A 13,177-nucleotide genomic window follows, 5' to 3' on the forward strand; every position below is an offset into this window, starting at 1 on the left:
GATAACAGCTAAGGGGCGTTGTTACGCAAGACCCTTAGCTGTTATAAATTCACTGTAAACCACGGCTTCTAGCGGCTTATTGCTTTATTTTACACTACAGTAGGTATAAAAAATAGTTTCTCCCAGGACCTTAAATACAATTTTTGTGTCCAACATATTTTGTAAAATATATAATTTATATAAAAAATTGCTCATAAATCATTTTCATAAACTTAAACCTCTATAACTTTTTTTGGTTTAAATTTTTTACAACTTTTTTTAACTTCAACAATAATCTGTCAAGGGTCTTCTTTAAAATTATACCAAGTCTATACTCCCAAGATTCAAATTTTTATGACATTTTTGTCCTCTATGAACCTATGTGTAACTTGATGCACGAGGGTTAATGCCTACACTTACTGTTAACTTACTGTTATTTATATTCCCAGCTTACAAAAATACGTTCTAATAAGGTTTTGATAACGTTCCTGATAAGTTATTGAAATGTTATTTTTGAATGTTGTTAAAGTGTTCTAAAAATGTTTTTCTTTCTTTAAAAACACTGAGGGAATATTCCATATTTTCCATTTTACAAGCATTATGGGAACGTTACTTTTAAATGTTTTCTCAATGTTTTGAAGCAAGTAGTAACGTTTAGAAAACAGACAACGTCCAACTAAAATGTTTCATTAACAATGTATAAATAACATTTTGAGAACATTATTGAAGACCAGATAATATTAGTATTTTAAATTTGTTTGATGTTATATGCCTACACTTAAAAGATTTACTACTTACTTTACTGTACTTAAAACGGTTGGCTTACCATTATTTACAGTATATTCCCTGCTAACAAAAATACATTCTAATAATGTTTTGACAACGCTCCTGATAATTTATGGAAACGTTATTTCGGAGTGTTCTTAAAATGTTTTTGTTTCTTCAAAGGGAACGTTCCATTTTACAAACATTATGGGAACGTTACTTTTAAATGTTTTCTCAATGTTTTGAAACAAGTAGTAACGTTTAGGAAACATTAGAGAATGTTGAACTATAATGTTTCAGAAAAACGTTTCATGAATGATGTATAAATAACGTTTTGAGAATATTATTGAAGACCACATAATATTAGTATTTTAAATTTGTTTGATGTTACGTGTCTGTTTAAAATATTTCGATTTTGTACTTAAAACTGTCGACTTGCCGTTATTTATGTTTACAGCTAACAAAAATATGTTCTAAGAACATTTTAATAACATTCCCATTAAGTTATGGAAGCAATATTTCTGAATGTTCTCAGAACAATGTTTTTTTAATGAAGTTTTTACGCAAAAACATTAAAGGAATGTTACATTTTTCAATTTTTCAAACGTTATGGTAATGTTACTTTTGAATGTTCTCTGAATGTTTTGAAATAGGTAGTAACATTTAGAAAACATTAGACGTTAACGTTAATGTCCAACTAAAACTAACGTTACTTTTAAACGTTACTTTCGAATGCTCTATGGATGTTTTGAAACTACTAGCGTTCACATAGAACGCTTGTTTATGCGAATGTAAGCAGTAACATTAAGAACACATTTTTTCATTTTATGAACATTATGGGAACGTAAATTTTGAATGTTCTCTTAACGTTCTGAATCAAGTAACGTTTAAAATAACGTCCAACTAAAATGTTTTAAAAAAAAAACGTTTAATGAACAATGAATAACAATAAATAACGTTCACATACATAAAAATTCTTAAAAAGTCTTAACGATTGAAAAATCGCTGGAAAATGTTTTCGTGAAAAGACTAAAACAGCTACATATTAATTGAACCAATGAACGTTATGAAATGTTTTGCAATGCGAAAATCGAAATCGAGTTTTTGGTTTATAATTATTGTTCCTTAGTTTAGAAAATGTTAGATTTTAAAAATTTGGTGAAATAGCTAACTATCTTGTTTTTTGTGAAAGCAAGTCTGAAACCCTTAGAGATGGACTGAATTAATGAACGTTATGGAAGTATGTGGGTTACTGAGAGTTTTGGATGGTGATATTTTAGGCTTGAATTGAGAATAACCAATCAAACGCCCAGACTGAGCTGAAACATGAAACGGGCCTCCAATAATTCTGGTAGCATAATTAATCAAAGACTTCGGCTTATAAGATATGCCTTATGTAGTTTCGTCTGTACATGTGGCTGACTCGCCTTTTACAAACCCAAACTTTTTTTTTTACGCCAAGTTCAGAGAGATCGTGTGAAATCTTTCCCATGTGAGTTTGGCCTGGCATCTTTTATAACGAAATCCTCTGAGTTTTTCTCTGAGCACTGCGTCTGAAGAGCCAGTTTTGGGAGGGGGACTGAAATATTATTCCAGAGCGCTTTCAACTCCGGCCTCATTCTCCTGAGCTGTGTGGCAACTTTGAACACAGTGTCCCATTACAGGAAGCCAGATCTCAGAGATTGGCCCTTTAAAGTGGATCTCTCATATCCTTCCTTTTTGTTAAGATGCCTTTCAAGGAGACAGCTGTATTTTGGTGCAGATGGCATTGGACTTGCTGTACACGATTTAGAGGGGTTGTTGTCTGTCTCCGATGTGTTAAACGAAAACTTTGCAGTGAAATATCCAAGGCGACAAATTTAGGTTATAAAAACGTTGTGCGAACGTTGTTTTTAAATGTTACTAAAAAGTTAAAATGTCCCGTTTTTTATTGTGATTGTTATTTAAAAGTTTTTAAAAAATTCTTACAACATTCTACTAACTTTTTCACTCAAATGCTTTGCAGTGAAATATCACAGGCGACACATTTAGTTTATAAAAACTTTGTGGGAACGTTTTTTTATTTTTTATTTTATGTTACTTAAAAAGTTAAAATGTACAGTTTTTTATTGTGATTATAAAAGTTACAAAAATTCTAACTTTTAACTAACTAACTTTTAACTTTTTCACTCCAAATTTGGTATTTGAACATTTGTTTAACATTCTAAAAATGTTAAAATATTGTTTTCTTATTGTAATTAGAATGTTATTTAAGAACTTACAAAAACTTTTCTTTACAACATACACTGACTTTATTTTCACTCAAACTATGATGTTATTTGAACTTTTATTTTTAATATTCGAAGAACTTTAAAATGTCCAGTTTTATCATAGATGGAATGTTACTAACGTTACTATTTAACGTTACTAAAACATTTCTTAATATTCTTGGAATGTTAAAATGTCAATTTTCCCATTGTAATTAGAATGTTATTTATAAGTTACAAAACGTATCTTACAACATTCTACTAACTTTTTCACCCAAAACAAAATCTTATTTGAAAGTTTATTTTTAAAATTCTAAAAACATTAAAATGTCCAGTTTTCTTGTTGTGACTATAACGTTATTTAAAGGTTGCAACAATGTTTCTTATAATGTTCAATTAGCTTTTAGACCCAAAATATAACGTTATCTGAACGTTTATTTTTCATATTCTAAGAACGTTAAAATGTCCAGTTTTCTTGTTGTGACTGTAACGTTATTTAAAGGTTGCAACAATGTTTCTTATAATGTTCAATTAGCTTTTAGACCCAAAATATAACGTTATCGTAACGTTATAACCACCCAGCATGGGCCAAAGTCATGAAAGAAGAAGGAGCGGAAAGAAAAGAGGGAGTAAGAGTTTGCTCTGACCTCATTTGTTAATGTGTAGCAGGCCTTTCCATATAGGCTCTGTTTGACAAGAGTTGCACAACACAGAGCTTTGCACTTTGGCTGGCCTGCGGGCCGCTCCGGAGGCGGGTGTGTGGGTGTGGTAAAGCGCGGGTAATGTTCGGCCTGGGCAAGGTCGATCTCGCAGAAATTCCCATTGGTCAGCCGTCATCGTCTGTGTGTGTTTCATTGCTTTGTTTTTGTTTTTTCTTAGTTTTGTCTGCAACAGTTGTTAAGTGCACCGGCGGCCAAAGCGCCCCACTGTTTTTGTACTTAATAGTAATTGTTTCAAGTACAATAGTTTTGGGAGTTTCAGGCTGGAACTGAGAGAACGAAAATCGAATAAGAAACACCATTTTGAGAATAATGAGAATTGCTCAACCATCTGAACGCAAAATATTAATCATATAATGTCAAAGTGTTAATGTTAAAATCGCGATTAATTGCATAGCTGTTATAAATTCACTGTAAACCACGGCTTCTAGCGGCTTATTGCTTTATTTTACACTACAGTAGGTATAAAAAATAGTTTCTCCCAGGACCTTAAATACAATTTTTGTGTCCAACATATTTTGTAAAATATATAATTTATATAAAAAATTGCTCATAAATCATTTTCATAAACTTAAACCTCTATAACTTTTTTTGGTTTAAATTTTTTACAACTTTTTTTAACTTCAACAATAATCTGTCAAGGGTCTTCTTTAAAATTATACCAAGTCTATACTCCCAAGATTCAAATTTTTATGACATTTTTGTCCTCTATGAACCTATGTGTAACTTGATGCACGAGGGTTAATGCCTACACTTACTGTTAACTTACTGTTATTTATATTCCCAGCTTACAAAAATACGTTCTAATAAGGTTTTGATAACGTTCCTGATAAGTTATTGAAATGTTATTTTTGAATGTTGTTAAAGTGTTCTAAAAATGTTTTTCTTTCTTTAAAAACACTGAGGGAATATTCCATATTTTCCATTTTACAAGCATTATGGGAACGTTACTTTTAAATGTTTTCTCAATGTTTTGAAGCAAGTAGTAACGTTTAGAAAACAGACAACGTCCAACTAAAATGTTTCATTAACAATGTATAAATAACATTTTGAGAACATTATTGAAGACCAGATAATATTAGTATTTTAAATTTGTTTGATGTTATATGCCTACACTTAAAAGATTTACTACTTACTTTACTGTACTTAAAACGGTTGGCTTACCATTATTTACAGTATATTCCCTGCTAACAAAAATACATTCTAATAATGTTTTGACAACGCTCCTGATAATTTATGGAAACGTTATTTCGGAGTGTTCTTAAAATGTTTTTGTTTCTTCAAAGGGAACGTTCCATTTTACAAACATTATGGGAACGTTACTTTTAAATGTTTTCTCAATGTTTTGAAACAAGTAGTAACGTTTAGGAAACATTAGAGAATGTTGAACTATAATGTTTCAGAAAAACGTTTCATGAATGATGTATAAATAACGTTTTGAGAATATTATTGAAGACCACATAATATTAGTATTTTAAATTTGTTTGATGTTACGTGTCTGTTTAAAATATTTCGATTTTGTACTTAAAACTGTCGACTTGCCGTTATTTATGTTTACAGCTAACAAAAATATGTTCTAAGAACATTTTAATAACATTCCCATTAAGTTATGGAAGCAATATTTCTGAATGTTCTCAGAACAATGTTTTTTTAATGAAGTTTTTACGCAAAAACATTAAAGGAATGTTACATTTTTCAATTTTTCAAACGTTATGGTAATGTTACTTTTGAATGTTCTCTGAATGTTTTGAAATAGGTAGTAACATTTAGAAAACATTAGACGTTAACGTTAATGTCCAACTAAAACTAACGTTACTTTTAAACGTTACTTTCGAATGCTCTATGGATGTTTTGAAACTACTAGCGTTCACATAGAACGCTTGTTTATGCGAATGTAAGCAGTAACATTAAGAACACATTTTTTCATTTTATGAACATTATGGGAACGTAAATTTTGAATGTTCTCTTAACGTTCTGAATCAAGTAACGTTTAAAATAACGTCCAACTAAAATGTTTTAAAAAAAAAACGTTTAATGAACAATGAATAACAATAAATAACGTTCACATACATAAAAATTCTTAAAAAGTCTTAACGATTGAAAAATCGCTGGAAAATGTTTTCGTGAAAAGACTAAAACAGCTACATATTAATTGAACCAATGAACGTTATGAAATGTTTTGCAATGCGAAAATCGAAATCGAGTTTTTGGTTTATAATTATTGTTCCTTAGTTTAGAAAATGTTAGATTTTAAAAATTTGGTGAAATAGCTAACTATCTTGTTTTTTGTGAAAGCAAGTCTGAAACCCTTAGAGATGGACTGAATTAATGAACGTTATGGAAGTATGTGGGTTACTGAGAGTTTTGGATGGTGATATTTTAGGCTTGAATTGAGAATAACCAATCAAACGCCCAGACTGAGCTGAAACATGAAACGGGCCTCCAATAATTCTGGTAGCATAATTAATCAAAGACTTCGGCTTATAAGATATGCCTTATGTAGTTTCGTCTGTACATGTGGCTGACTCGCCTTTTACAAACCCAAACTTTTTTTTTTACGCCAAGTTCAGAGAGATCGTGTGAAATCTTTCCCATGTGAGTTTGGCCTGGCATCTTTTATAACGAAATCCTCTGAGTTTTTCTCTGAGCACTGCGTCTGAAGAGCCAGTTTTGGGAGGGGGACTGAAATATTATTCCAGAGCGCTTTCAACTCCGGCCTCATTCTCCTGAGCTGTGTGGCAACTTTGAACACAGTGTCCCATTACAGGAAGCCAGATCTCAGAGATTGGCCCTTTAAAGTGGATCTCTCATATCCTTCCTTTTTGTTAAGATGCCTTTCAAGGAGACAGCTGTATTTTGGTGCAGATGGCATTGGACTTGCTGTACACGATTTAGAGGGGTTGTTGTCTGTCTCCGATGTGTTAAACGAAAACTTTGCAGTGAAATATCCAAGGCGACAAATTTAGGTTATAAAAACGTTGTGCGAACGTTGTTTTTAAATGTTACTAAAAAGTTAAAATGTCCCGTTTTTTATTGTGATTGTTATTTAAAAGTTTTTAAAAAATTCTTACAACATTCTACTAACTTTTTCACTCAAATGCTTTGCAGTGAAATATCACAGGCGACACATTTAGTTTATAAAAACTTTGTGGGAACGTTTTTTTATTTTTTATTTTATGTTACTTAAAAAGTTAAAATGTACAGTTTTTTATTGTGATTATAAAAGTTACAAAAATTCTAACTTTTAACTAACTAACTTTTAACTTTTTCACTCCAAATTTGGTATTTGAACATTTGTTTAACATTCTAAAAATGTTAAAATATTGTTTTCTTATTGTAATTAGAATGTTATTTAAGAACTTACAAAAACTTTTCTTTACAACATACACTGACTTTATTTTCACTCAAACTATGATGTTATTTGAACTTTTATTTTTAATATTCGAAGAACTTTAAAATGTCCAGTTTTATCATAGATGGAATGTTACTAACGTTACTATTTAACGTTACTAAAACATTTCTTAATATTCTTGGAATGTTAAAATGTCAATTTTCCCATTGTAATTAGAATGTTATTTATAAGTTACAAAACGTATCTTACAACATTCTACTAACTTTTTCACCCAAAACAAAATCTTATTTGAAAGTTTATTTTTAAAATTCTAAAAACATTAAAATGTCCAGTTTTCTTGTTGTGACTATAACGTTATTTAAAGGTTGCAACAATGTTTCTTATAATGTTCAATTAGCTTTTAGACCCAAAATATAACGTTATCTGAACGTTTATTTTTCATATTCTAAGAACGTTAAAATGTCCAGTTTTCTTGTTGTGACTGTAACGATATTTAAAGGTTGCAACAATGTTTCTTATAATGTTCAATTAGCTTTTAGACCCAAAATATAACGTTATTCGAACGTTTATTTTTCATATTCTAAGAACGTTAAAATGTCCAGTTTTCTTGTTGTGACTGTAACGTTATTTAAAGGTTGCAACAATGTTTCTTATAATGTTCAGTTAGCTTTTAGACCCAAAATATAACGTTATCGTAACGTTATAACCACCCAGCATGGGCCAAAGTCATGAAAGAAGAAGGAGCGGAAAGAAAAGAGGGAGTAAGAGTTTGCTCTGACCTCATTTGTTAAAGTGTAGCAGGCCTTTCCATAGGCTCTGTTTGACAAGAGTTGCACAACACAGAGCTTTGCACTTTGGCTGGCCTGCGGGCCGCTCCGGAGGCGGGTGTGTGGGTGTGGTAAAGCGCGGGTAATGTTCGGCCTGGGCAAGGTCGATCTCGCAGAAATTCCCATTGGTCAGCCGTCATCGTCTGTGTGTGTTTCATTGCTTTGTTTTTGTTTTTTCTTAGTTTTGTCTGCAACAGTTGTTAAGTGCACCGGCGGCCAAAGCGCCCCACTGTTTTTGTACTTAATAGTAATTGTTTCAAGTACAATAGTTTTGGGAGTTTCAGGCTGGAACTGAGAGAACGAAAATCGAATAAGAAACACCATTTTGAGAATAATGAGAATTGCTCAACCATCTGAACGCAAAATATTAATCATATAATGTCAAAGTGTTAATGTTAAAATCGCGATTAATTGCATCCAAAATCAAAGTTTTTGTTTACATAATATATGTGTGTGTACTGTGTATATTTATTATGTATATATAAATGCACACACATGCATGTATATATTTAAGAAAAATGTGTTATGTTTATATATTAAATATATTTTTATATAATATAAATTATATGAATATAAATATATACATGTAAATATTTTCAAAATATATACTGTATGTGTGTGTCTTTATATATACATAATAAATATACACAGTACGCACACATATATAAACAAAAACTTTGATTTTGGATGCGATTAATCGTTGCCCAGCACTAAAATAAATATATAAATACATTAAAAAAACGAAGAAAAAAAGAAAAATATATTTTTCATAAAATATACATATATTTTTAAAAACATATGAAAAAACAAGAAATTATATTGTGTCATAAAATAAAAATAAAAATAAATATATTTCAAAAACATAAGAAAAATAGGAAATTGTTTCACACTATATAAATAAATACATAAAAAACCCAGAAAACAAGCAAAACAATAAATTATTTTTTTTTGTAAAATCTAAATATATAAATTTTTTAAAAACATAAGAACAAAACATTTTATTAAAAACAAGAAAACATAAGAAAAATGTGTATTTTTCATAAAATATAGATGTTTTCATGAGATCCAAATATATCTTCATGTCATCACCAAAATGATAACAAAATGTTATGAATTAACCAGGATGATAAAGCACATGGTAGTCATTAACCAGTGAGGCATGGTTGGCTCCGCCCCTCTCCCCTCATTGGGCAGGGCTTATCTCGCAGTCACTTGACCTTTGGCCCTGCAGATCTGTGGGTAAGAAAATAAACACAACCACATCTGGAGAAACAGCGTCACTGAACATTGACCACTGCTTAACAAAGATGCCTTCAGGCCATGTGAGTATAGACGGTCAGGAACACAAAGTCCACTGTGTGTGTGTGTTTGTTTTGATGGACAGAGTAAAAAAAACACTGGATACGTATCGCCAGAAACTACGTTATGAATGGTTAGTGTATTAACTCTGTGCTTGTCATTCAATCACCATTGAGAAATATTTGCCTTTTAACCCTATAAATACTGAAACAGAGCAGTGACAATTACAGAGGGTTTGAGCCCCAGTTAAGTCTAAACAAAGTTCTAAACAGAATTGCGAGAATGAAAGTCAGAATTGCGAGATAAACTCAGAATTGCAAGATATAAATTCAGAATTGCGATGTAAACAAAATTGCGAGATAAACTCAGAATTGCGAGATATAACCTCAAAATTGGCATGTAAACAAAATTGTGAGAACGAAACTCAGAATTGCGAGATAAACGCAGAATTGCAATATATAAACTCAGAATTGTGTAATATAGACAGAATTGCGAGAATGAAAGTCAGAATTGCGAGATAAACGCAGAATTGCGAGACTTAAACTCAAATTTTTGAGATAAACTCGGAATTGCGAGATATAAACTCAAAATTGTGAGATAAAACCTAGAATTACGATGTAAACAGAATTGCGAGATAAACTCAGAATTGCAAGATATAAATTGTCAGAATTGCGAGATAAACTCGGAATTGCGAGATATAAACTCAAATTTTTGAGATAAACTCGGAATTGCGAGATATAAACTCAAAATTGTGAGATAAAACCTAGAATTATGATGTAAACAGAATTCCGAGATAAACTCAGAATTGTGAGATATAAACTCAAAATTGTGAGATATAACCTAGAATTACGATGTAAACAAAATTGCGAGATAAACTCAGAATTGGCATGTAAACAAAATTGTGAGAACGAAACTCAGAATTGCGAGATAAACGCAGAATTGCAATATATAAATTCAGAATTGCGATATAAACAGAATTGCGAGAATGAAAGTCAGAATTGCGAGATAAACGCAGAATTGTGAGATATAAACTCAAAATTTTGAGATAAACTCAGAATTGCGAGATATAAACTCAAAATTGTGAGATAAAACCTAGAATTACGATGTAAACAGAATTGTGAGATAAACTCAGAATTGCAAGATACAAATTCAGAATTGCGATGTAAACAAAACTGCGAGATAGACTCAGAATTGCAAGATATAAATTCAGAATTGCGATATAAACAGAATTGCGAGAATGAAAGTCAGAATTGCGAGATAAACTCAGAATGGCAACATGTAAACTCAGAATTGTGAGATATAAACTCAGAAGTACAATATATGCAATGTCTGAATTGCGAAATATAAACTCAGAATTATTAGATATAAACTCGAAATTGCGAGATATAAATTCAGAATTGTGAGATATAAACTCAAAATTGTGAGATATAAAGTCTGAAGTGCGAAAAATAAATTCAAAATTGCGAGATATAAAGTCAGAATCGACTGTTACCACTGTTACCATTCCATTTTACAAGTAATTTTATAATATACAGTACATGTTTTGATGGGTTTAAACTGGTGTCTGTTATTGCCTAAAAAGACATAAAGTGCATGAGAAAAAACAGCTGCACGTCTTATTTCAAAGTAACGATACGAGTGGACCTCTCTTAGCGTGTAGATGAGTCTGAATAATAAGCGAGCCGTGTTTTAGCTGTGTCCCATTAACCTTCCCATCCATATGAGATCAAAGATGGCGTGGGAGGGAGATCAGCTGTTGCGCGATTGTTGCACCATCGCTTGAGCCGACATGAAAGCGTTCTCTCACAGATGTTAAAATATGTATAAAGATGATTTCACAGACCTGCCGGGCAAATCGAATGCTGAGACGCAAAGGGAGGATACACATCACAGCCGAGTGGAGAAAGTCCACTAAAAAATCAATGCAGAAAGGCTGTTTGCAGCTCTATGTGGCAAAAGAGTGAAATAAACGAAGGGCTTATGCGTGGAAAACGCTCAGAGGTAATGATAACACCTTTTTAAAGACATTACAGCCTCTCAGAAGGAACATCTGACCTTGGGAAGCCTTGTGATCCAACCAAAATTGACTGTCTTTGGCTTTTTTTTCCCAGAGCAGACTCCTTCGTCCTTGTTCCCGGCCTGTTATGACCTGCTTTTCCTCGCAACCTTCTGTAATCTTTCTATCCGCTGAGTGCTGCGAGAGAGAGAGAGACAGAAAGAAGATGTCAATAAGGTATCATAAAAGCAGCAGACATGAAGAGAAACTACAAAGAGCAAAGGAAATACAAACTCACGCTTTTATGTAGAGACAGAGTTTTTGTTTTTGAAAGCAGTGGTTCTTTTCTTTTTTCTTTTTTCTTTTTCTTTTTTCTTTTACATATATTTATGTACTATTTTATATTTTATGAAAAAGATAATTTCTTGTTTTTCTTATTTTTTTAACTGTATTCATATATTTATTTATTTTATGAAAAATAAAGACTTTTTTTCTTGCAATTCTGAGGAAAAAAGTCAGAAATGCAAGATATAAACTCTTATAGGCTACATATACTTACATATTCTGAGTTTATATCTCGCAATTCTGACTTTTTTCTCAGAATTGCAAGTTTATACATCACAATTCAGACTTTTTTTTTCACAGTTGCAAAAAAAAAAAAAGGTCTGAATTGTGAGATAAAAAAAAGTCAGTTGCCTTTTCAGTTTTTTTTTTTAATTCCATGTTTGAAAATGTCGTAATTACGATACCAGGTGCATTCAAGTCATTTGTTCGGAGAGTGATGGCACTGTACCTTTTCTACAAAAAACTCAGCAAGATTTTTAATAACTTAAAACTACTTGTACAAAATACTGAATAAAGAATGTGCATTAGAGTGTTGTTTTTATTCAGTTTATGAAGTTGCTGTAAACCGAATTGCTATTCTATCATAATTGTACAATACTATTGTGTTTTAGCTAGTTTTACTGTAAATGAATTATTATTATTTTTTTTTTTTTTCAAGAAATTTACCACCAATACAGACACTTAATGTGCCTTCAACTCTTAAATATGATATTCTCAACATGTTTTGAATGCACAATAATTTAATAGTTGATTCAGGATTAACAGGATATTTTCCCAGTCATCTCAATAGTAAACAGTGTCCTGGTTTACTTGAATTCACCATACAGTATTGACCCTTTTCGCATTTCCAGGTTTTGAACGTGGAATTAAACTATACTGGGGTAAAATTCTACATGGGAGTTCATGGCAAATATAATTTAAACAGCAAAAGTCAGCAGAAATCCACTGTTGCGTTTCCGCAACTTTCCAAAATGCATTACAGCAGTCAGATAAAGCTGTATTAGAAACCTCTTTGAAGCAGTGTTTTTTATTTATTTATTTATTTATTTATTTTTATTGAACAAAAATGTGTGTATAAATTTACGTTCTCATTTTTACAAATAAAAATATATATAAACAAGATTTACTGTGTAAGATTTACTGTGAGATCTCGTGTCACTGTGAAATCGTTCCTGCAATCATCAAGTGTGTGGTCTCGCAGTCTGGTCGAATCGTCTAGTGTGCGTGTTCAGAGGATTATAAGGCTAAAATCGGTTGAAACTGTCTTCATGTCTGTGGTCTCCCATAGTTTTAAAATAGGTTAAAGGGATACTCCACCCCAAAATGAAAATTTTGTCATTAATCACTTACCCCCATGTCGTTCCAAACCCGTTAAAGCTTTGTCCGTCTTCGGAACACAATTTAAGATATTTTGGATGAAAACCGGGAGGCTTGTGACTGTCCCATTGACTGCCAAGTAACTTACACTGTCAAGGTTCAGAAAAGTATGAAAGACATCGTCAGAATAGTCCATCTGCCATCAGTGGTTCAACCGTAACGTTATGAAGCGACGAGAATACTTTTTGTACGCAAAGAAAACAAAAATAACGACTTTATTCAACAATTCGTCTCCTCCGTGTCTCTCCGCATCACCGTAGCGCCATTTTGGA

This window comes from Sinocyclocheilus rhinocerous, unplaced genomic scaffold, assembly GCF_001515625.1.
Source record: "Sinocyclocheilus rhinocerous isolate Xijiao unplaced genomic scaffold, SAMN03320098_v1.1 scaffold1050, whole genome shotgun sequence".
NCBI lineage: Eukaryota > Metazoa > Chordata > Actinopteri > Cypriniformes > Cyprinidae > Sinocyclocheilus > Sinocyclocheilus rhinocerous.